This window comes from Schistocerca gregaria, chromosome 2, assembly GCF_023897955.1.
Source record: "Schistocerca gregaria isolate iqSchGreg1 chromosome 2, iqSchGreg1.2, whole genome shotgun sequence".
Lineage (NCBI taxonomy): Eukaryota > Metazoa > Arthropoda > Insecta > Orthoptera > Acrididae > Schistocerca > Schistocerca gregaria.
The window spans coordinates 535,962,618-535,976,166 of NC_064921.1; the positions used below are offsets into that span (position 1 = coordinate 535,962,618).

Consider the following 13,549-nt stretch of genomic DNA (forward strand, 5'->3'; position numbering starts at 1 on the left):
AACAGTCATTGGATCTCGACCAACGCGAGCAGCAATATCGCTATACGATAAACCGCAATGACGATAGGCTATAATCCGACCTTTATCAAAGACGGAAACCTGATGGTACGCATTTCTCCTCCTTACACGAGGCATCACAACAACATTTCAACAGGCAACGCGGGTCAACTGCTCTTTGTGTATGAGAAATCGGTTGGAAACTTTCCTCATGTCAGCACGTTGTAGGTGTCGTCACCGGCGCCAACCTTGTGTGAATGCTCTGAAAACCTAATCATTTGCATATCACAGCATCTTCTTCCTGTCGGTTAAATTTCGCGTCTGTAGCACGTCATCTTCGTGGTGTTGCTATTTTAATGGCTAGTAGTGTATAGCCATTTACAGTCAATGATCTGTTCAGTTGGACCACAGAATCCGGTCCTTTCCATGTCAAAACAGACCACACCATTATGGAGACACCACCAGGTTGTACAGTGGCTTGTTGGGTCCATGAGTTCGTGGCGTTTGTGCCACATTCGAATTCTATTGCCAGCTCTTAGCAACTGGAATCGGGACTCATATGAAGAGACCACGGTTTTTCAGTCGGTTAGGGCTCAACCGATGTGGTCATGATCTGAGGAGAGGCTCTGCAAGTGTTGGTAGTAAAGACAATCGCGTCGGTCGTCTGCTGCCATAGTCCAATAACGCCTAATTTGGGAGCGTTGTCATAACGGATACGTTTGTCGTACGTCCTACATAAATTTTTGCGGTTATTTCACGCAATGTTGCTATTCTGTTAACACTGACAACTCTACGCAAACGCTGGCCGGAGTGGCCGAGCGGTTCTAGGCGCTACAGTCTGGAACCGCGCGACCGCTACGGTCACAGGTTCGAATCCTGCCTCGGTCATGGATGTGTGTGATGTCCTTAGGTTAGTTAGGTTTAAGTAGTTCTAAGTTCTAGGGGACTGATGACCTCAGAAGTTAATTCCATAGTTTTCAGAGCCATTTGAACCATTTTTTTCTACGCAAACGTCGCTGCTCTCGGCCGTCGAGTGAAGGCCGTCCGCCACAGCGTTGTCTGTGGTCAGCGGTGATGCCTGAATTTGGTATTCTCAATACACTCATGACACTGTGGATCTCGGAATATCGAATTCCCTAACGATTTCCAAAATGAAATGTCCCACGCTTCTAGCTCCAAGTACCATTCAACGTTCAAAGTGTAGTAACTCCCGTCGTGCGGTCATAATCATCTTAGTACTAACGACAGCACCGCCAACGCCAAGGGGATGCCCTTTTATACCTTGTGTACGCGATACTGCCGTCATCTTCGGAAGTGTCTATCGCTGTCCCTTGACTTATATCACGTCAGTGTATTCTTATATCGAAGGACGTCAGTCGAATTGCGCTACCCATGCTATTGAAGCGTGCCATTGAAATAATAGACTTCTTCAGCTACTATGTCTTAGATGAGAGAGTGTGTATCTCAGGGGACTGACACAACGTTACATTCCGTCCACACGTGAGTGAAATGTATTGCTATAGAGTGTGACAGATATTGAATATAGAGACTTGTTACAATACGCTGGTGCTAGTAATTTTCTCCGACTGAGCGAGAGTAGTGTTCCCGTTGGCTTCGTACGTCTTGTTGGATTACGTTGGAGGAGCGGCCGGCCGCCGGTAGGTTATCAGGAGGCGCGCGCCGGCCATTGGCGGGCACGCGCCGTGACGTCACAGGGCAGCAGGCGCGCCCGCGCGGCCTCAGGTGGCAGTGGTGGTCCGGCTGCCGCCCCGCAGGGTCACCAGCGCTCTACGGACGCGCCTGCCTGTTTGCCCGATGACGTCTGTCAACGTGTGGCCGAAACGCTCCGCGAAGTTTTGCTCTAGCCGGGCCGGATGTCACACCGTGAGGCGCCGGTGACCGGGTGCTGTATCACCGTCATCGCATCGAAATAGAGGAGCGGCTCTTGGGATATCTTTGGTTCGAGAACTCAATCGGCAAATGATATCTCGGGGAGAGACACGACAAAGCGTAGCGTTTATCGGAACGAACTGGACGATCAGCAGCAGAAGTTTCTGATGTATGTTTAACATTCTCGGGACAACATCGTGGAACGTTTCTTCTTTTATCAAGTTTAGCATCTTTATGACTTAAGAGTTACTGACTGTGAAGACTTTATCCTCAGGGGCCTGATTTAAATTAGGTAAGTATTATTTATTGTAGCTCCATGTTCGTATTAGTTGATGTGAAAACCTCATTTCTACATTTGAAGCGATATTGCGAATTGGTCTAGTGAGCCATTATTATAATTTAGTTAAATTACACCATTTATTTAGCGCATCTGTGTATACCCTGTTGCTTATTGGTCTTTGTTGTTGCCGAATTTTTCACACCTGTTCCGCCTAAAGACAAAACACTGCAGTCGTTTGGCTTTCTCATGGAAGTATGTCATAACGTAGCGGAATTTGGAAGGCTTTGGAGTGGAATTCAGATTGCTCATGTAATGGATCTTTGGCCGCATAAAGCTGGGATTGGGGCCCGAATCAAGCCCTTTGTAACAGCAAGTCTAACTGTATCAAGACAGTATATGGCAGCGCAGGAAAAGATGTGCTTCTGGGACTGTGACCCATTTGTCGAGTAGTGACCAAGTTATTATTGCTCTTTGACAGACTTCTCGTTGCACTGAACATCATTTTATAGTTTGTAGAAGATGAAGGAAGGGAGCATTATACAATCATATCAACTATTAGACTTTTTCACTTGGACAAGAATGGAGAAAGGACCTTACTCAAACCTGTACTATCAGTAAAGGAATTATAGGTAGAATGTAAAGTCTAAATGAATGTATCCGGATATGAATTTGAATTATGCGCATCTCTGATAGGAGTCTTAGATATCAATATCTTATCAGTCTAGTTCCAAGACGTGTTCAGGAATAGAATGTTTCGGAAAAGGGGCTTTTTTAGAGTCTCAAGGGAGATACGACATGAATGCATGTTGCTGATACAGATCGAATCGCTTTTTAGAATGCGGATCTTTGGTTATTAGCAACAACAAAACAAGTAAGGCATGCGTTTGGTTTGTAACAGAGCGCCACTCAGGAGAAAACAGTACAAGGATCCTTGCACAGTGTAGTGTCAGAGCGAAAGCAGCGACTCTGTTGTTACAACGTCCCAGCTGTTGCGGCAACTGACAAACTTAGAGCTATATGACAGATATTATAACTCAAAATAAAAGAACCGTACGGCTACGAAGAAACCTTTTCTTATAATTGTTAATGGTTATCTGGCTTCGTAATATAAAATATGTTCGGAGAAACAGTGGCCATTCTGATATGTAGGAATGTTGTAGTAAGTAACAAAATACAGAGCCTACAGTTCGTCTTATGTGTACGAAAGAAATTTTCAAATTTGGATGAAATGATGACATATCGTGCCGACAGCCTATAAGAAAGCGAGGTTCGATTTCATGTTCCTGTCACTTCGAGGTCATTACAGATCGAGCGCTGGTAGAGTTCAAAATTGTTTCAAATGGCTCTAAGTACTATGGGACTTAATATCTGAGTTCATCGGTTCCCTAGACTTAGAAGTACTTAAACGTAACTAACCTAAGGAGATCATACACATCCATGCCTGAGGCAGGATTCGAACCTGCGACCGTAGCAGCAGCGCGGTTTCGGACTGAAGCGCCTAGAACCTCTAGTAGAGTTCGGTAGGTTGTGGGAGGATAGAGGATGTGGTCTTGCACAGGGTACCATCCCGGTACTCGCCTGAACTGGTTTCAGGAAGTTGCGGTAAATGTAAGTTAGGATGTCTTGAGGGCATTTGTTGCCCGTTCCTGCCTAACACGAGACCAATGTCTTAACCTCTGTGCAATCTGCCTCGGCTACAGCCAACAGATTTTATGCCTGGAAACTACGTGAGTGTTAAAGCCACTGATGGAATAAGTAACGTTGCTGAAGAAATTGATGTCAAGAGTACCTACTGACGACACACTCCAATATGTTTGCTAAGAGAAAAGCTACGGATCGCAGAAGTCAGAGATGGAACGGCTGTAGGGAAACTATTCACTTTGTTATATCATCCATTTGGACACAGCTGCACAAACTGTAAATACGTGTCTTTTTTACATAAAGGCAGGATACAGTGAATATCTGTGTACATTTTGTGGCTTATCGACGTCTACGTATTGTATTTAGCTACGGACGGAAACAAGTCTCATTTCTAAATAGGCTTCGTCTGCCTTCCGGAACTGTTTAGCATAAATATTTTCAGTGACTGCAATTTCAATAGACGATGACGACTGGAAAGAGGAGCTACCTCTGTCGTGAGAGTAGCATCCGATCGCTGAGTGATCCCAGTCGCTAACAGTAGTAGATCTATAAAGAGGTGACAGGCAGGGGCCGAGCGAACGTAAATCGTTGGCGGCAGGGCAATAAACAGCTGATCAGTCGCGCTGACGGAGTGGCAGCAAGTGAAGCAGGACGTCAGCGCTCCGTGACTCATCTGGTCGCGGATATAACGTTCCACAGTCGTATTACACGAAACAGATAGCCGGACGGAAGGCCCAAACTCCGTGGCTACCGCTCTAACCGTTCTCTCCGCTGCCAGACACATATACAAAGCAACAACTGCCCCTGTACTCTGAAATACCGCCCAGTTCGATTATCTGAACTACGTATTACCAATTTCAATTTGATTCTTTAACTCATTTTCAGACTTTTCGCGTCATGGAAACAATCCATCACACAAATAATCCATTGTTCAGTAGCATATAGAACGTACGAATACATCTGTTCCAAAACTATTTGAATAAATGTTTTAGTTTGATGACATTTTCTGAATGTGGCAACTGTGGAAAGGATATTTCACGTGGGGGGTACCAGTGGTGGTAAACGAAGTCTCTGAAGATGAATTACATTACCTGCAACTCACATTTTGAAAATCTTGACTGCGTTTTAAGAACGTTAATGTTCGATCACTGGGATTGATTCGAAGACATAATATGTTAAATTATTTGATTCACTTACGTGTTATTGTTTCACGCTTTGACAATTACGCACTCTTACAGCTCTGTCACATAGCTGCCTGATGAGGTAAATTTTCGGGTCTGTACGGTAACCCCACGTCGTATAGTTCTCACCTCAACGTTCTAGACACATACAACCTTTCCTACAAGTTTAGAGCAGTTGGGCCAGGACGTAAAACAACATCCAGAACGTCCTAGATTGTTACATGACGTGAAATTGTTTGTCAAGGGCACCCCTCATAATTCTAAAACCTCAGGTATCATTTGGTACGGTTAGATATTGGTTATCTGTTTTCACCTAGACGAGTAGCTTTAGATGCTTGAGAAAATAGTGGGCATCATAATGTAACCTTACTAACCTATGAGGAGGAGACCTGAATTTTTTTAAATGAGTGATGTAACTAATCTTATATGTGAACGGAGTTTATGGAGGAAAACGTATTTAAAATCGGAATTGAATGATGCGCCACCCGGTTGTTTAGACGTCTATCTGTAGTAAAAGTCTTCCCCTAGGAATGAGACCTTTCATTAGTTGTCTGTCACCCTTCGAAGAATTTGGATCAGATGTAGTGGCACCACTACGTTCTCCTTCTTTGTTATAAGACGTATGGTAATTAACTTACAAGTGCAATATGTTGCTGTAATCAGACTAATCATTTATTAATGATCTGTAAGCCATTTATAGTTCTACAATGATTGCTACTAATGAAGAAATGGTTGATATGTCGTGGACTTACCCACAATGCCATCAAATTGTGAAAGGGGCAGCGTAAGCTAATGTTGAATAGTTTTAGTGTAATTTCTGTCTAGCTTGTCCGACATTCACCAGTGTGATCCAAACGTTAGGCTGAAAGAGGCGTAGTGGAAGTCACCAATGAAGCACCGAAACCAGCGGTTGTTGAAGCTGCCGCAGTAAATCCAATAGACCCATGTCATATGAAGGAAACATACATGATTTATGAACAGATATACGAATTAATTATCTAGCCGAATACTCCCTTACAGAAATCTGTTATTCTGGAGCCGAAAAACGTAATAGTGGTACAATGAAATTACAAAACCATCAAAGTTGCACAGAAGTTTGTTCTATTTGAGTGGCGACAAATTTCTGACTTTAGTCCATTCTCAAGCCATCCATATAAGTCCTACCATAACACCATAATATGTACACGCTGGCTACATTGCTTGTACGAGTGACTAAGTGCAAGATACTGTTTGCCTATGGCAGTCCAGTACTGCGTGCATGTTTTGCTACACGCAACGCTAGACCGTCATATGCAAACAATATCTTGCTCTTAGCCACTCATACAAGTAATGTGGCCAGCGTGTACACATTATGGCGTTATGGTAGGAGTTATATGGATGGCTTGATCAGGGGTGGACGAGCGGTTCTAGGCGCCACAGTCTGGAACCGCGCGACCGCTACCGTCGCAGGTTCGAATCCTGCCTCGGGCATGGGTGTGTGTGATGTCCTTAGTTTAGCTAGGTTTAAGTAGTTCTAAGTGCTAGGGGACTGGTGACCTCAGAAGTTAAGTCCCATAGTGCTCAGAGCCATTTGATGGCTTGATACTGGATTAAAGTCCGAAATGTGTCACAATTTAAATAAAAGGAATACCTGTGCAACTGTGAAGGTTTTTTAAATTCGTTGTATCATTGTAGTCCGCCATGGTAGCTACGCTGTCAACATGGCGGATTCGTAACCGAAGGGACTTAGGTTCGATTCCCGGCCATGTCGGAGATTTTCTCCACTCGAGGACTGGGTGTTGTGTTGTCCTCATGTTCGTATGTCATAAATGGCATTTCACTATCGAGGTGGTCGAAAGCCAATAAGTTAAAAAAAGTTGAACCATAGTAAGTCGCTGCAAAAATTATAGTTGTAGTTGAAAATATGATGTTTTATCTCTGTGTTCATTATAGTAGCTTCACTATTTTGTGAGTCTCTTGTGACTGTCCATTTAGGTGAAAACAAGTCTCCAATGTCTTTAATGCCACAGAAGACTTCTGAGGTAAACAATTTGAGTGGGATGAAACCACCGACGCGTTAGTATTAGAATATAATATTCACTCTCATTTTTTTTTACAACTACTTGCTTAATTAAGTGGTCTGGTTGGAAGTTATAACTGTACTAGAATAAATCAAAAAAGTGTCAAATTTGTCCGGTGCTTGTGATTACGCATCCGACAGGTGTCTCTGCTGTGGTGAGACACAGTTTTGTTGCTTTCGGTAGTGCATAGAGGAGGAAGTTTACGGCAGGTGCGGGCTTTCTTCGGCTCTGTTTGTTTGCCGAGAGAGCGCCGCCGGTGTCAAAATCCTCGCTAGAGGACCTGCCGCCCGCTGCCCGCTGCGGTGTTTAACAAGCTGTCGACAACGGAGTGGCCGCCTGCTCGCGTCTCTCGCCGCAATATCGAAATGACTTTTTCCCCAATGGTGAGAGGTATACAAATCCTAAAGCTCTCCCGGGTAGCAATGCACTCGACTTCCGTCATTCGCTTGAACTTAATTAACTGGTTGGCATTGTGACTTCGTTGAATCGTAAAATGAAACACTATACGTGTGGCACACAGTGGTTGGACTTTTCAGAAAGGTAATAACTGTAATCAGGATGGTGTTACATCTATATCGTACTCCGAAAGCCACCCAATGGTGAGTGGTGGAGAGTACTTTTGGTACCACTAAGTGATCCCTCATTCTCTGTTCCACCCGCGAATGGCCGGTGGGAAAAATGATTGTCGGTAAGCCTCGCTGTTAACTCCAATTTTTCGCATTCCCTCCTCGTGGTCATTACGCGAGATGTATGTGAGAGGAAGTAATATGTTTTCCGACTCTTCCCGGAAAGTGCTCACTCGAAATTTCTTCGTGATCCGTAACATCTCTTTCGTAACGCCTGCCACTGGAATTTGTTGAGCGTCTCCGTAACGCTCTCTAAAATGGTTCAAATGGTCCTGAGCACTATGGCACTTAACACCTGAGGTCATCAGTCCCCTATATTTAGAACTACATACACCTAACTAACCGAAGGACATCACACACATCCATGCCCGAGCCAGGATTCGAACTTGCAACAATAGCAGCCCCGTGGTTCCAGAGTGAAGCGCCTAGAACCGCTCGACCACAGCGGCCGGCTTAACGCACTCTCGCGCCGACTAAACGATCCCGTGACGAAACGCGCCCGTCTTCGTTGCATCTTCTCTATCTTTTCTATCTCTCTTACGTTGATGGCCAATACTTAACAATCGATTCTAACAAGCGCCTTGTAAGCCACTTCCTTCGTAGCTGAATTACATTTCCTTAAGATTCTAGCTATGAATCAGTCTACCGTCTGCTCTTTTTTTTAAAAAAAATGGTGAAATGAATATGAGCATTAAGCCACTTAACTTCTAAGGTCATCAATCGCCTAGACCTTAGAACTAATTAAACCTAACTAACCTAAGGACGTCACACACATCCATGCCACAGGCAGGATTCGAACCACAGACTGTAGCGGTCGCTCGGTTCCAGACTGTAGCGCCTAGAACCGCACGGCCACTCCGGCCGGCCGTTTCTCCTACTATTTGCTTTGTCTGGTCATTCCATTTAAAGTCGATGTGGACAGTTACTCTTAGATCTTTTACGTAGATACTGTTTGTCATCAACAGTGTAGTTGTATACTAGTGGATTTATTTTCCTATGTATGCGCCATAGTTACATATACTTACGTTTAGAGTCATGTGTCAGACCCCGCTCCACTGAATAACCTTCTGTAGGACATTCTGCAAATCGATACTGTCAACTGATCTCGCTACTTTCTTACAGACGACGGCGTCATCTACAAACAAACTTAAAGAACTTCCAACGCTTTCTGCTATTTCATTTACATACGTTGTAAACAGTGACGATCCTATCACGCTTTCTTAGGATACTCCGGACATCTGTCGATTTTGTTCCGTTAAGAGCGACGTGTTGAGTTCTATCTGCAAAGAAGTATTGAATCCAGTCGCAAATCTGGTCCGATACTCGGACGTTTCGTCCTTGCTTCTTTCTGTCGTAGTTGTTATTACGTCCGACAAGGAAACTGAAATTTGTATTACATACTATCAAGGCATCTGTCACCATCGCTTCTTCTTCTTTTTCTTCTTCGGATCCTCCTCGAGTGTGCGTCATGCTTGATCTTCCTGACTTCGTCGCTCGCTTTGGACTTTGCTAATCGATACTTAGCAGCTTGATACAGATGTTAAATCACTTTCATCACGTCATTTCAGTCTGATGTTCCACAGGCAAACCCTTCTTTTTAGACCTTCTTCAGCTTTATATTACAAAGCAAGGTCTATTTTTCTTTGCGACAGATACGTTCAGTGAAGATTCTCTATCTGCATAAGACGGAGATGATCAGCTATTTAGCAGTTTTTCCTTAACAGAATTTGTTCGCAACAAATATTTTGTATCAATGACATTATTTGTTCTCTTCCTGCATGTGACGGTGATCATCAGCTATTTAGCAGTTTCCTATTAACAGAACTCGTTCGGTGCAAATGGTTCAAATGCCTCTAAGCATTATGGGACTTAACATCTATGGTCATCAGTCCCCTAGAACTTAGAGATACTTAAACCCAACTAACCTAAGGACATCACACAACACCCAGCCATCACGAGGCAGAGAAAATCCCTGACCCCGCCGGGAAACGAACCCGGGAACCCGGGCGTGGGAAGCGAGAACGCTACCACACGACCACGAGATGCGGGCTACAGAATTTTATTTCCATCGGCCCTTGATTTTCACTTATGAATTCAATTCCTGAGTTGGCTAACAACCATGATATTACGCTTTCAGAATTTGTTTGTTTCTGACATTTCAATTAGCTTTCATTCTACCTTCGCTGAATATGATTCATCTGTTTTTGTTACACTGACACTGAGATCTTTCTGTAAACGAATTCAGCTTCTCTAAGAGACAACTGTAGCCTTTCAGCACTGCATTTATCACTAGTTCATCTGCATATCTCTACGTATTGATTAATGAGAGGTAAAGATAAAGCCTATGGCGCAGGTAGAGTGGAGTACTTGTAAGAGCCACGGCACTAGGAGCAGAGGGGTGGAGGGCCCCTCGCCCCATCTTCCGTTTACCTCCGTGAGAGATCCACGGTACGTATTTTGACAGTAGGCTGAATGGACCTAGGGCCATCTTGCAGGTACTGGAACGAAGGAAAATCCCCATCCCCAACGCGGTATTGAACGCGGAACCTGAAGGACCAGTCAGATCTACTGTTCTTCCCTCTAGACCACAACTGCCACCCTGATTAATTTAAGTTTAATTCTTGCAACTCTCTTCTTCACAAAAGAAAATTTCGTCGCTTTTAACTTTAAACCGTTCTTCCAGACAAGGACCTTAATAGTTTTGGTCGTCACGGTCAATAGTCGTCTCCCTTTTTTTTCTTTTTTTGTACTTCGGTTCAGGCATGCACGGTGGTGCAGTGAAAAGTTTTGTTTTGTCATAATTTTCTAGGTGGCTCTGCACTCTCCTTCCACTTTCTCTGTTCTTGCGTTTATATAACTCTGCTGTGGCCGTGCGGTTCTAGGCGCTGCAGTCCGGAAGAACGGGACGGCTACGGTCGCAGGTTCGAATCCTGCCTCGGGCATGGATGTGTTTGATGTCTTTAGGTTAGTTATGTTTAAGTAGTTCTAAGTTCTAGGGGACTGATGACCTAAGATGTTAAGTCCCATAGTGCTCAGAGCCATTTGAACCATATAACTCTGTTTTTCGCGTGAGAGTTTTAGCTTTCTCAGAATTCCCTCATTCAGGTAGGCCTGAGAAGAAGAAGAAAAGCGCGAACAGAACTCTTATATTCGTCCGATACGACTTTTACTTTGGACCAATTGTGTCTTCACGAAAAGCTGTTTTCTGTGTTTGTAAGTCATAAGGAGTCATCCTATACTGTTTGCCGCTTTTGTATATCGATTGACGAATTGTTTAATGATCTCTGATTTTATTCATGGAAATGGAGCATCTGAATTAGGACTGAGGTAGTCCGTTCACCATTATTTACATAGCAGTCACATACTGGTTATTATCCTAGATATGTTATAGGTAATGACGCAGAAAGAAGTATCTGTATATCTATACGATCATTATAGTTTTGTCAGTAGCCGTTTAGGCAGTACTGTCTTTATTTCATACAAAATAGCTTACAACTATTCCATTAAACTTGTTCTAAGCAGGACCATCACGCAACGTCCTCAGTGTGAGAAAAATGACGCCTTCGTACAAAAGAGAATCGTAGCTCAGTGAACAGTTATTCCTTGACTCCAGTGTTTTTTGATATGAGTAATTCCTGGATAACGTCAGAAGTCTTTATGACGAAAAACTGCTTTCTCTAAGGCACAGCTGACACAATTTTTCTGCTTTCATGAAAAGCCTATTCAGTAATATTAAAGCTTTATGCGGACTAACTGCTATCGTCCGCAATGATAGTCATGAGCACTCCACGTTTAGTGATCTGCCTTCACTTCGTCCGGTAGCATGTACAGTTATCTTGCTGGTATTTTGGATACACCTGTTACTGAGTTACACCTATTTTGATTGTAGTGCATGTTAGTGGATCAGCATGTTATTTGTAAGCTCAAGTGTAAGGTGAAATTTACGGATTATTTTGGAAATGAAACATTTTCCATTGGACATGTCTATGGATGACAAATTTTCACGTTAAAGTTCCCTAAAATAATACCGTATTAAGTTCGTTTTGCAGTATCGATAGTTTTTATGCAACAAACAGCTGGGCTCAGATTTACACTCCTGGAAATGGAAAAAAGAACACATTGACACCGGTGTGTCAGACCCACCATACTTGCTCCGGACACTTCGAGAGGGCTGTACAAGCAATGATCACACGCACGGCACAGCGGACACACCAGGAACCGCGGTGTTGGCCGTCGAATGGCGCTAGCTGCGCAGCATTTGTGCACCGCCGCCGTCAGTGTCAGCCAGTTTGCCGTGGCATACGGAGCTCCATCGCAGTCTTTAACACTGGTAGTATGCCGCGACAGCGTGGACGTGAACCGTATGTGCAGTTGACGGACTTTGAGCGAGGGCGTATAGTGGGCATGCGGGAGGTCGGGTGGACATACCGCCGAATTGCTCAACATGTGGGGCGTGAGGTCTCCACAGTACATCGATGTTGTCGCCAGTGGTCGGCGGAAGGTGCACGTGCCCGTCGACCTGGGACCGGACCGCAGCGACGCACGGATGCACGCCAAGACCGTAGGATACTACACAGTGCCGTAGGGGACCGCAAGGCCACTTCCCAGCAAATTAGGGACACTGTTGCTTCTGGGGTATCGGCGAGGACCATTCGCAACCGTCTCCATGAAGCTGGGCTACGGTCCCGCACACCGTTAGGCCGTCTTCCGCTCACGCCCCAACATCGTGCAGCCCGCCTCCAGTGGTGTCGCGACAGGCGTGAATGGAGGGACGAATGGAGACGTGTCGTCTTCAGCGATGAGAGTCGCTTCTGCCTTGGTGCCAATGATGGTCGTATGCGTGTTTGGCGCCGTGCAGGTGAGCGCCACAATCAGGACTGCATACGACCGAGGCACACAGGGTCAACACCCGGCATCATGGTGTGGGGAGCGATCTCCTACACTGGCCGTACACCTCTGGTGATCGTCGAGGGGACACTGAATAGTGCACGGTGCATCCAAACCGTCATCGAACCCATCGTTCTACCATTCCTAGACCGGAAAGGGAACTTGCTGTTCCAACAGGACAATGCACGTCCGCATGTATCCCGTGCCACCCAACGTGCTCTAGAAGGTGTAAGTCAACTACCCTGGCCAGCAAGATCTCCGGATCTGTCCCCCATTGACCATGTTTGGGACTGGATGAAGCGTCGTCTCACGCGGTCTGCACGTCCAGCACGAACGCTGGTCTAACTGAGGCGCCAGGTGGAAATGGCATGGCAAGCCGTTCCACAGGACTACATCCAGCATCTCTACGATCGTCTCCATGGGAGAAAAGCAGCCTGCATTGCTGCGAAAGGTGGATATACACTGTACTAGTGCCGACATTGTGCATGCTCTGTTGCCTGTGTCTATGTGCCTGTGGTTCTGTCAGTGTGATCATGTGATGTATCAGACCCCAGGAATGTCTCAATAAAGTTTCCCCATCCTGGGACAATGAATTCACGGTGTTCTTATTTCAATTTCCAGGAGTGTATTTCATGAGCATACTCTGAAAGAAACCTAATTGGTGTATAGTCTGGTCCGGCAAATTCGCTTTTATTAAGTAATTTTAGCTGCTTATCTACTCCCAGAATATCTGCTTCTGAGTTACACATAATGGCAGTTCTTTTTTATTCGAATTTTGGGGTGGGTCCCATTCTACCAGTGTTTTGCAGAGGCACAGAATTGTTACTCATGTCGTCATAGTGCGGGGAGCCATTGGATATGATTGGCTGGGAAATCTAACTGCACAACGGACATCCTGGGTCTCACGCAACAGTGTCATGGTCCCATTTTTCGACAGGACAACGCTCATTCACGCGCGTCTCTACAAACGGTCTAGGTGATGACCAG

General features: G+C 44.9%; 1 protein-coding gene across 1 annotated transcript in view; it reads left to right on the forward strand.

Annotated features, from left to right (window-relative positions):
• The first annotated feature begins 1,759 nt into the window (after positions 1 to 1,759).
• LOC126330717 (agrin-like) overlaps positions 1,760 to 13,549 on the forward strand; it is a 195,961-nt gene continuing 184,171 nt past the window's right edge. The window contains exon 1 of the mRNA XM_049996390.1: positions 1,760 to 2,179. The gene's annotated coding sequence lies outside the window, so the exon portion shown is untranslated. The remainder of the gene's footprint in view (positions 2,180 to 13,549) is intronic.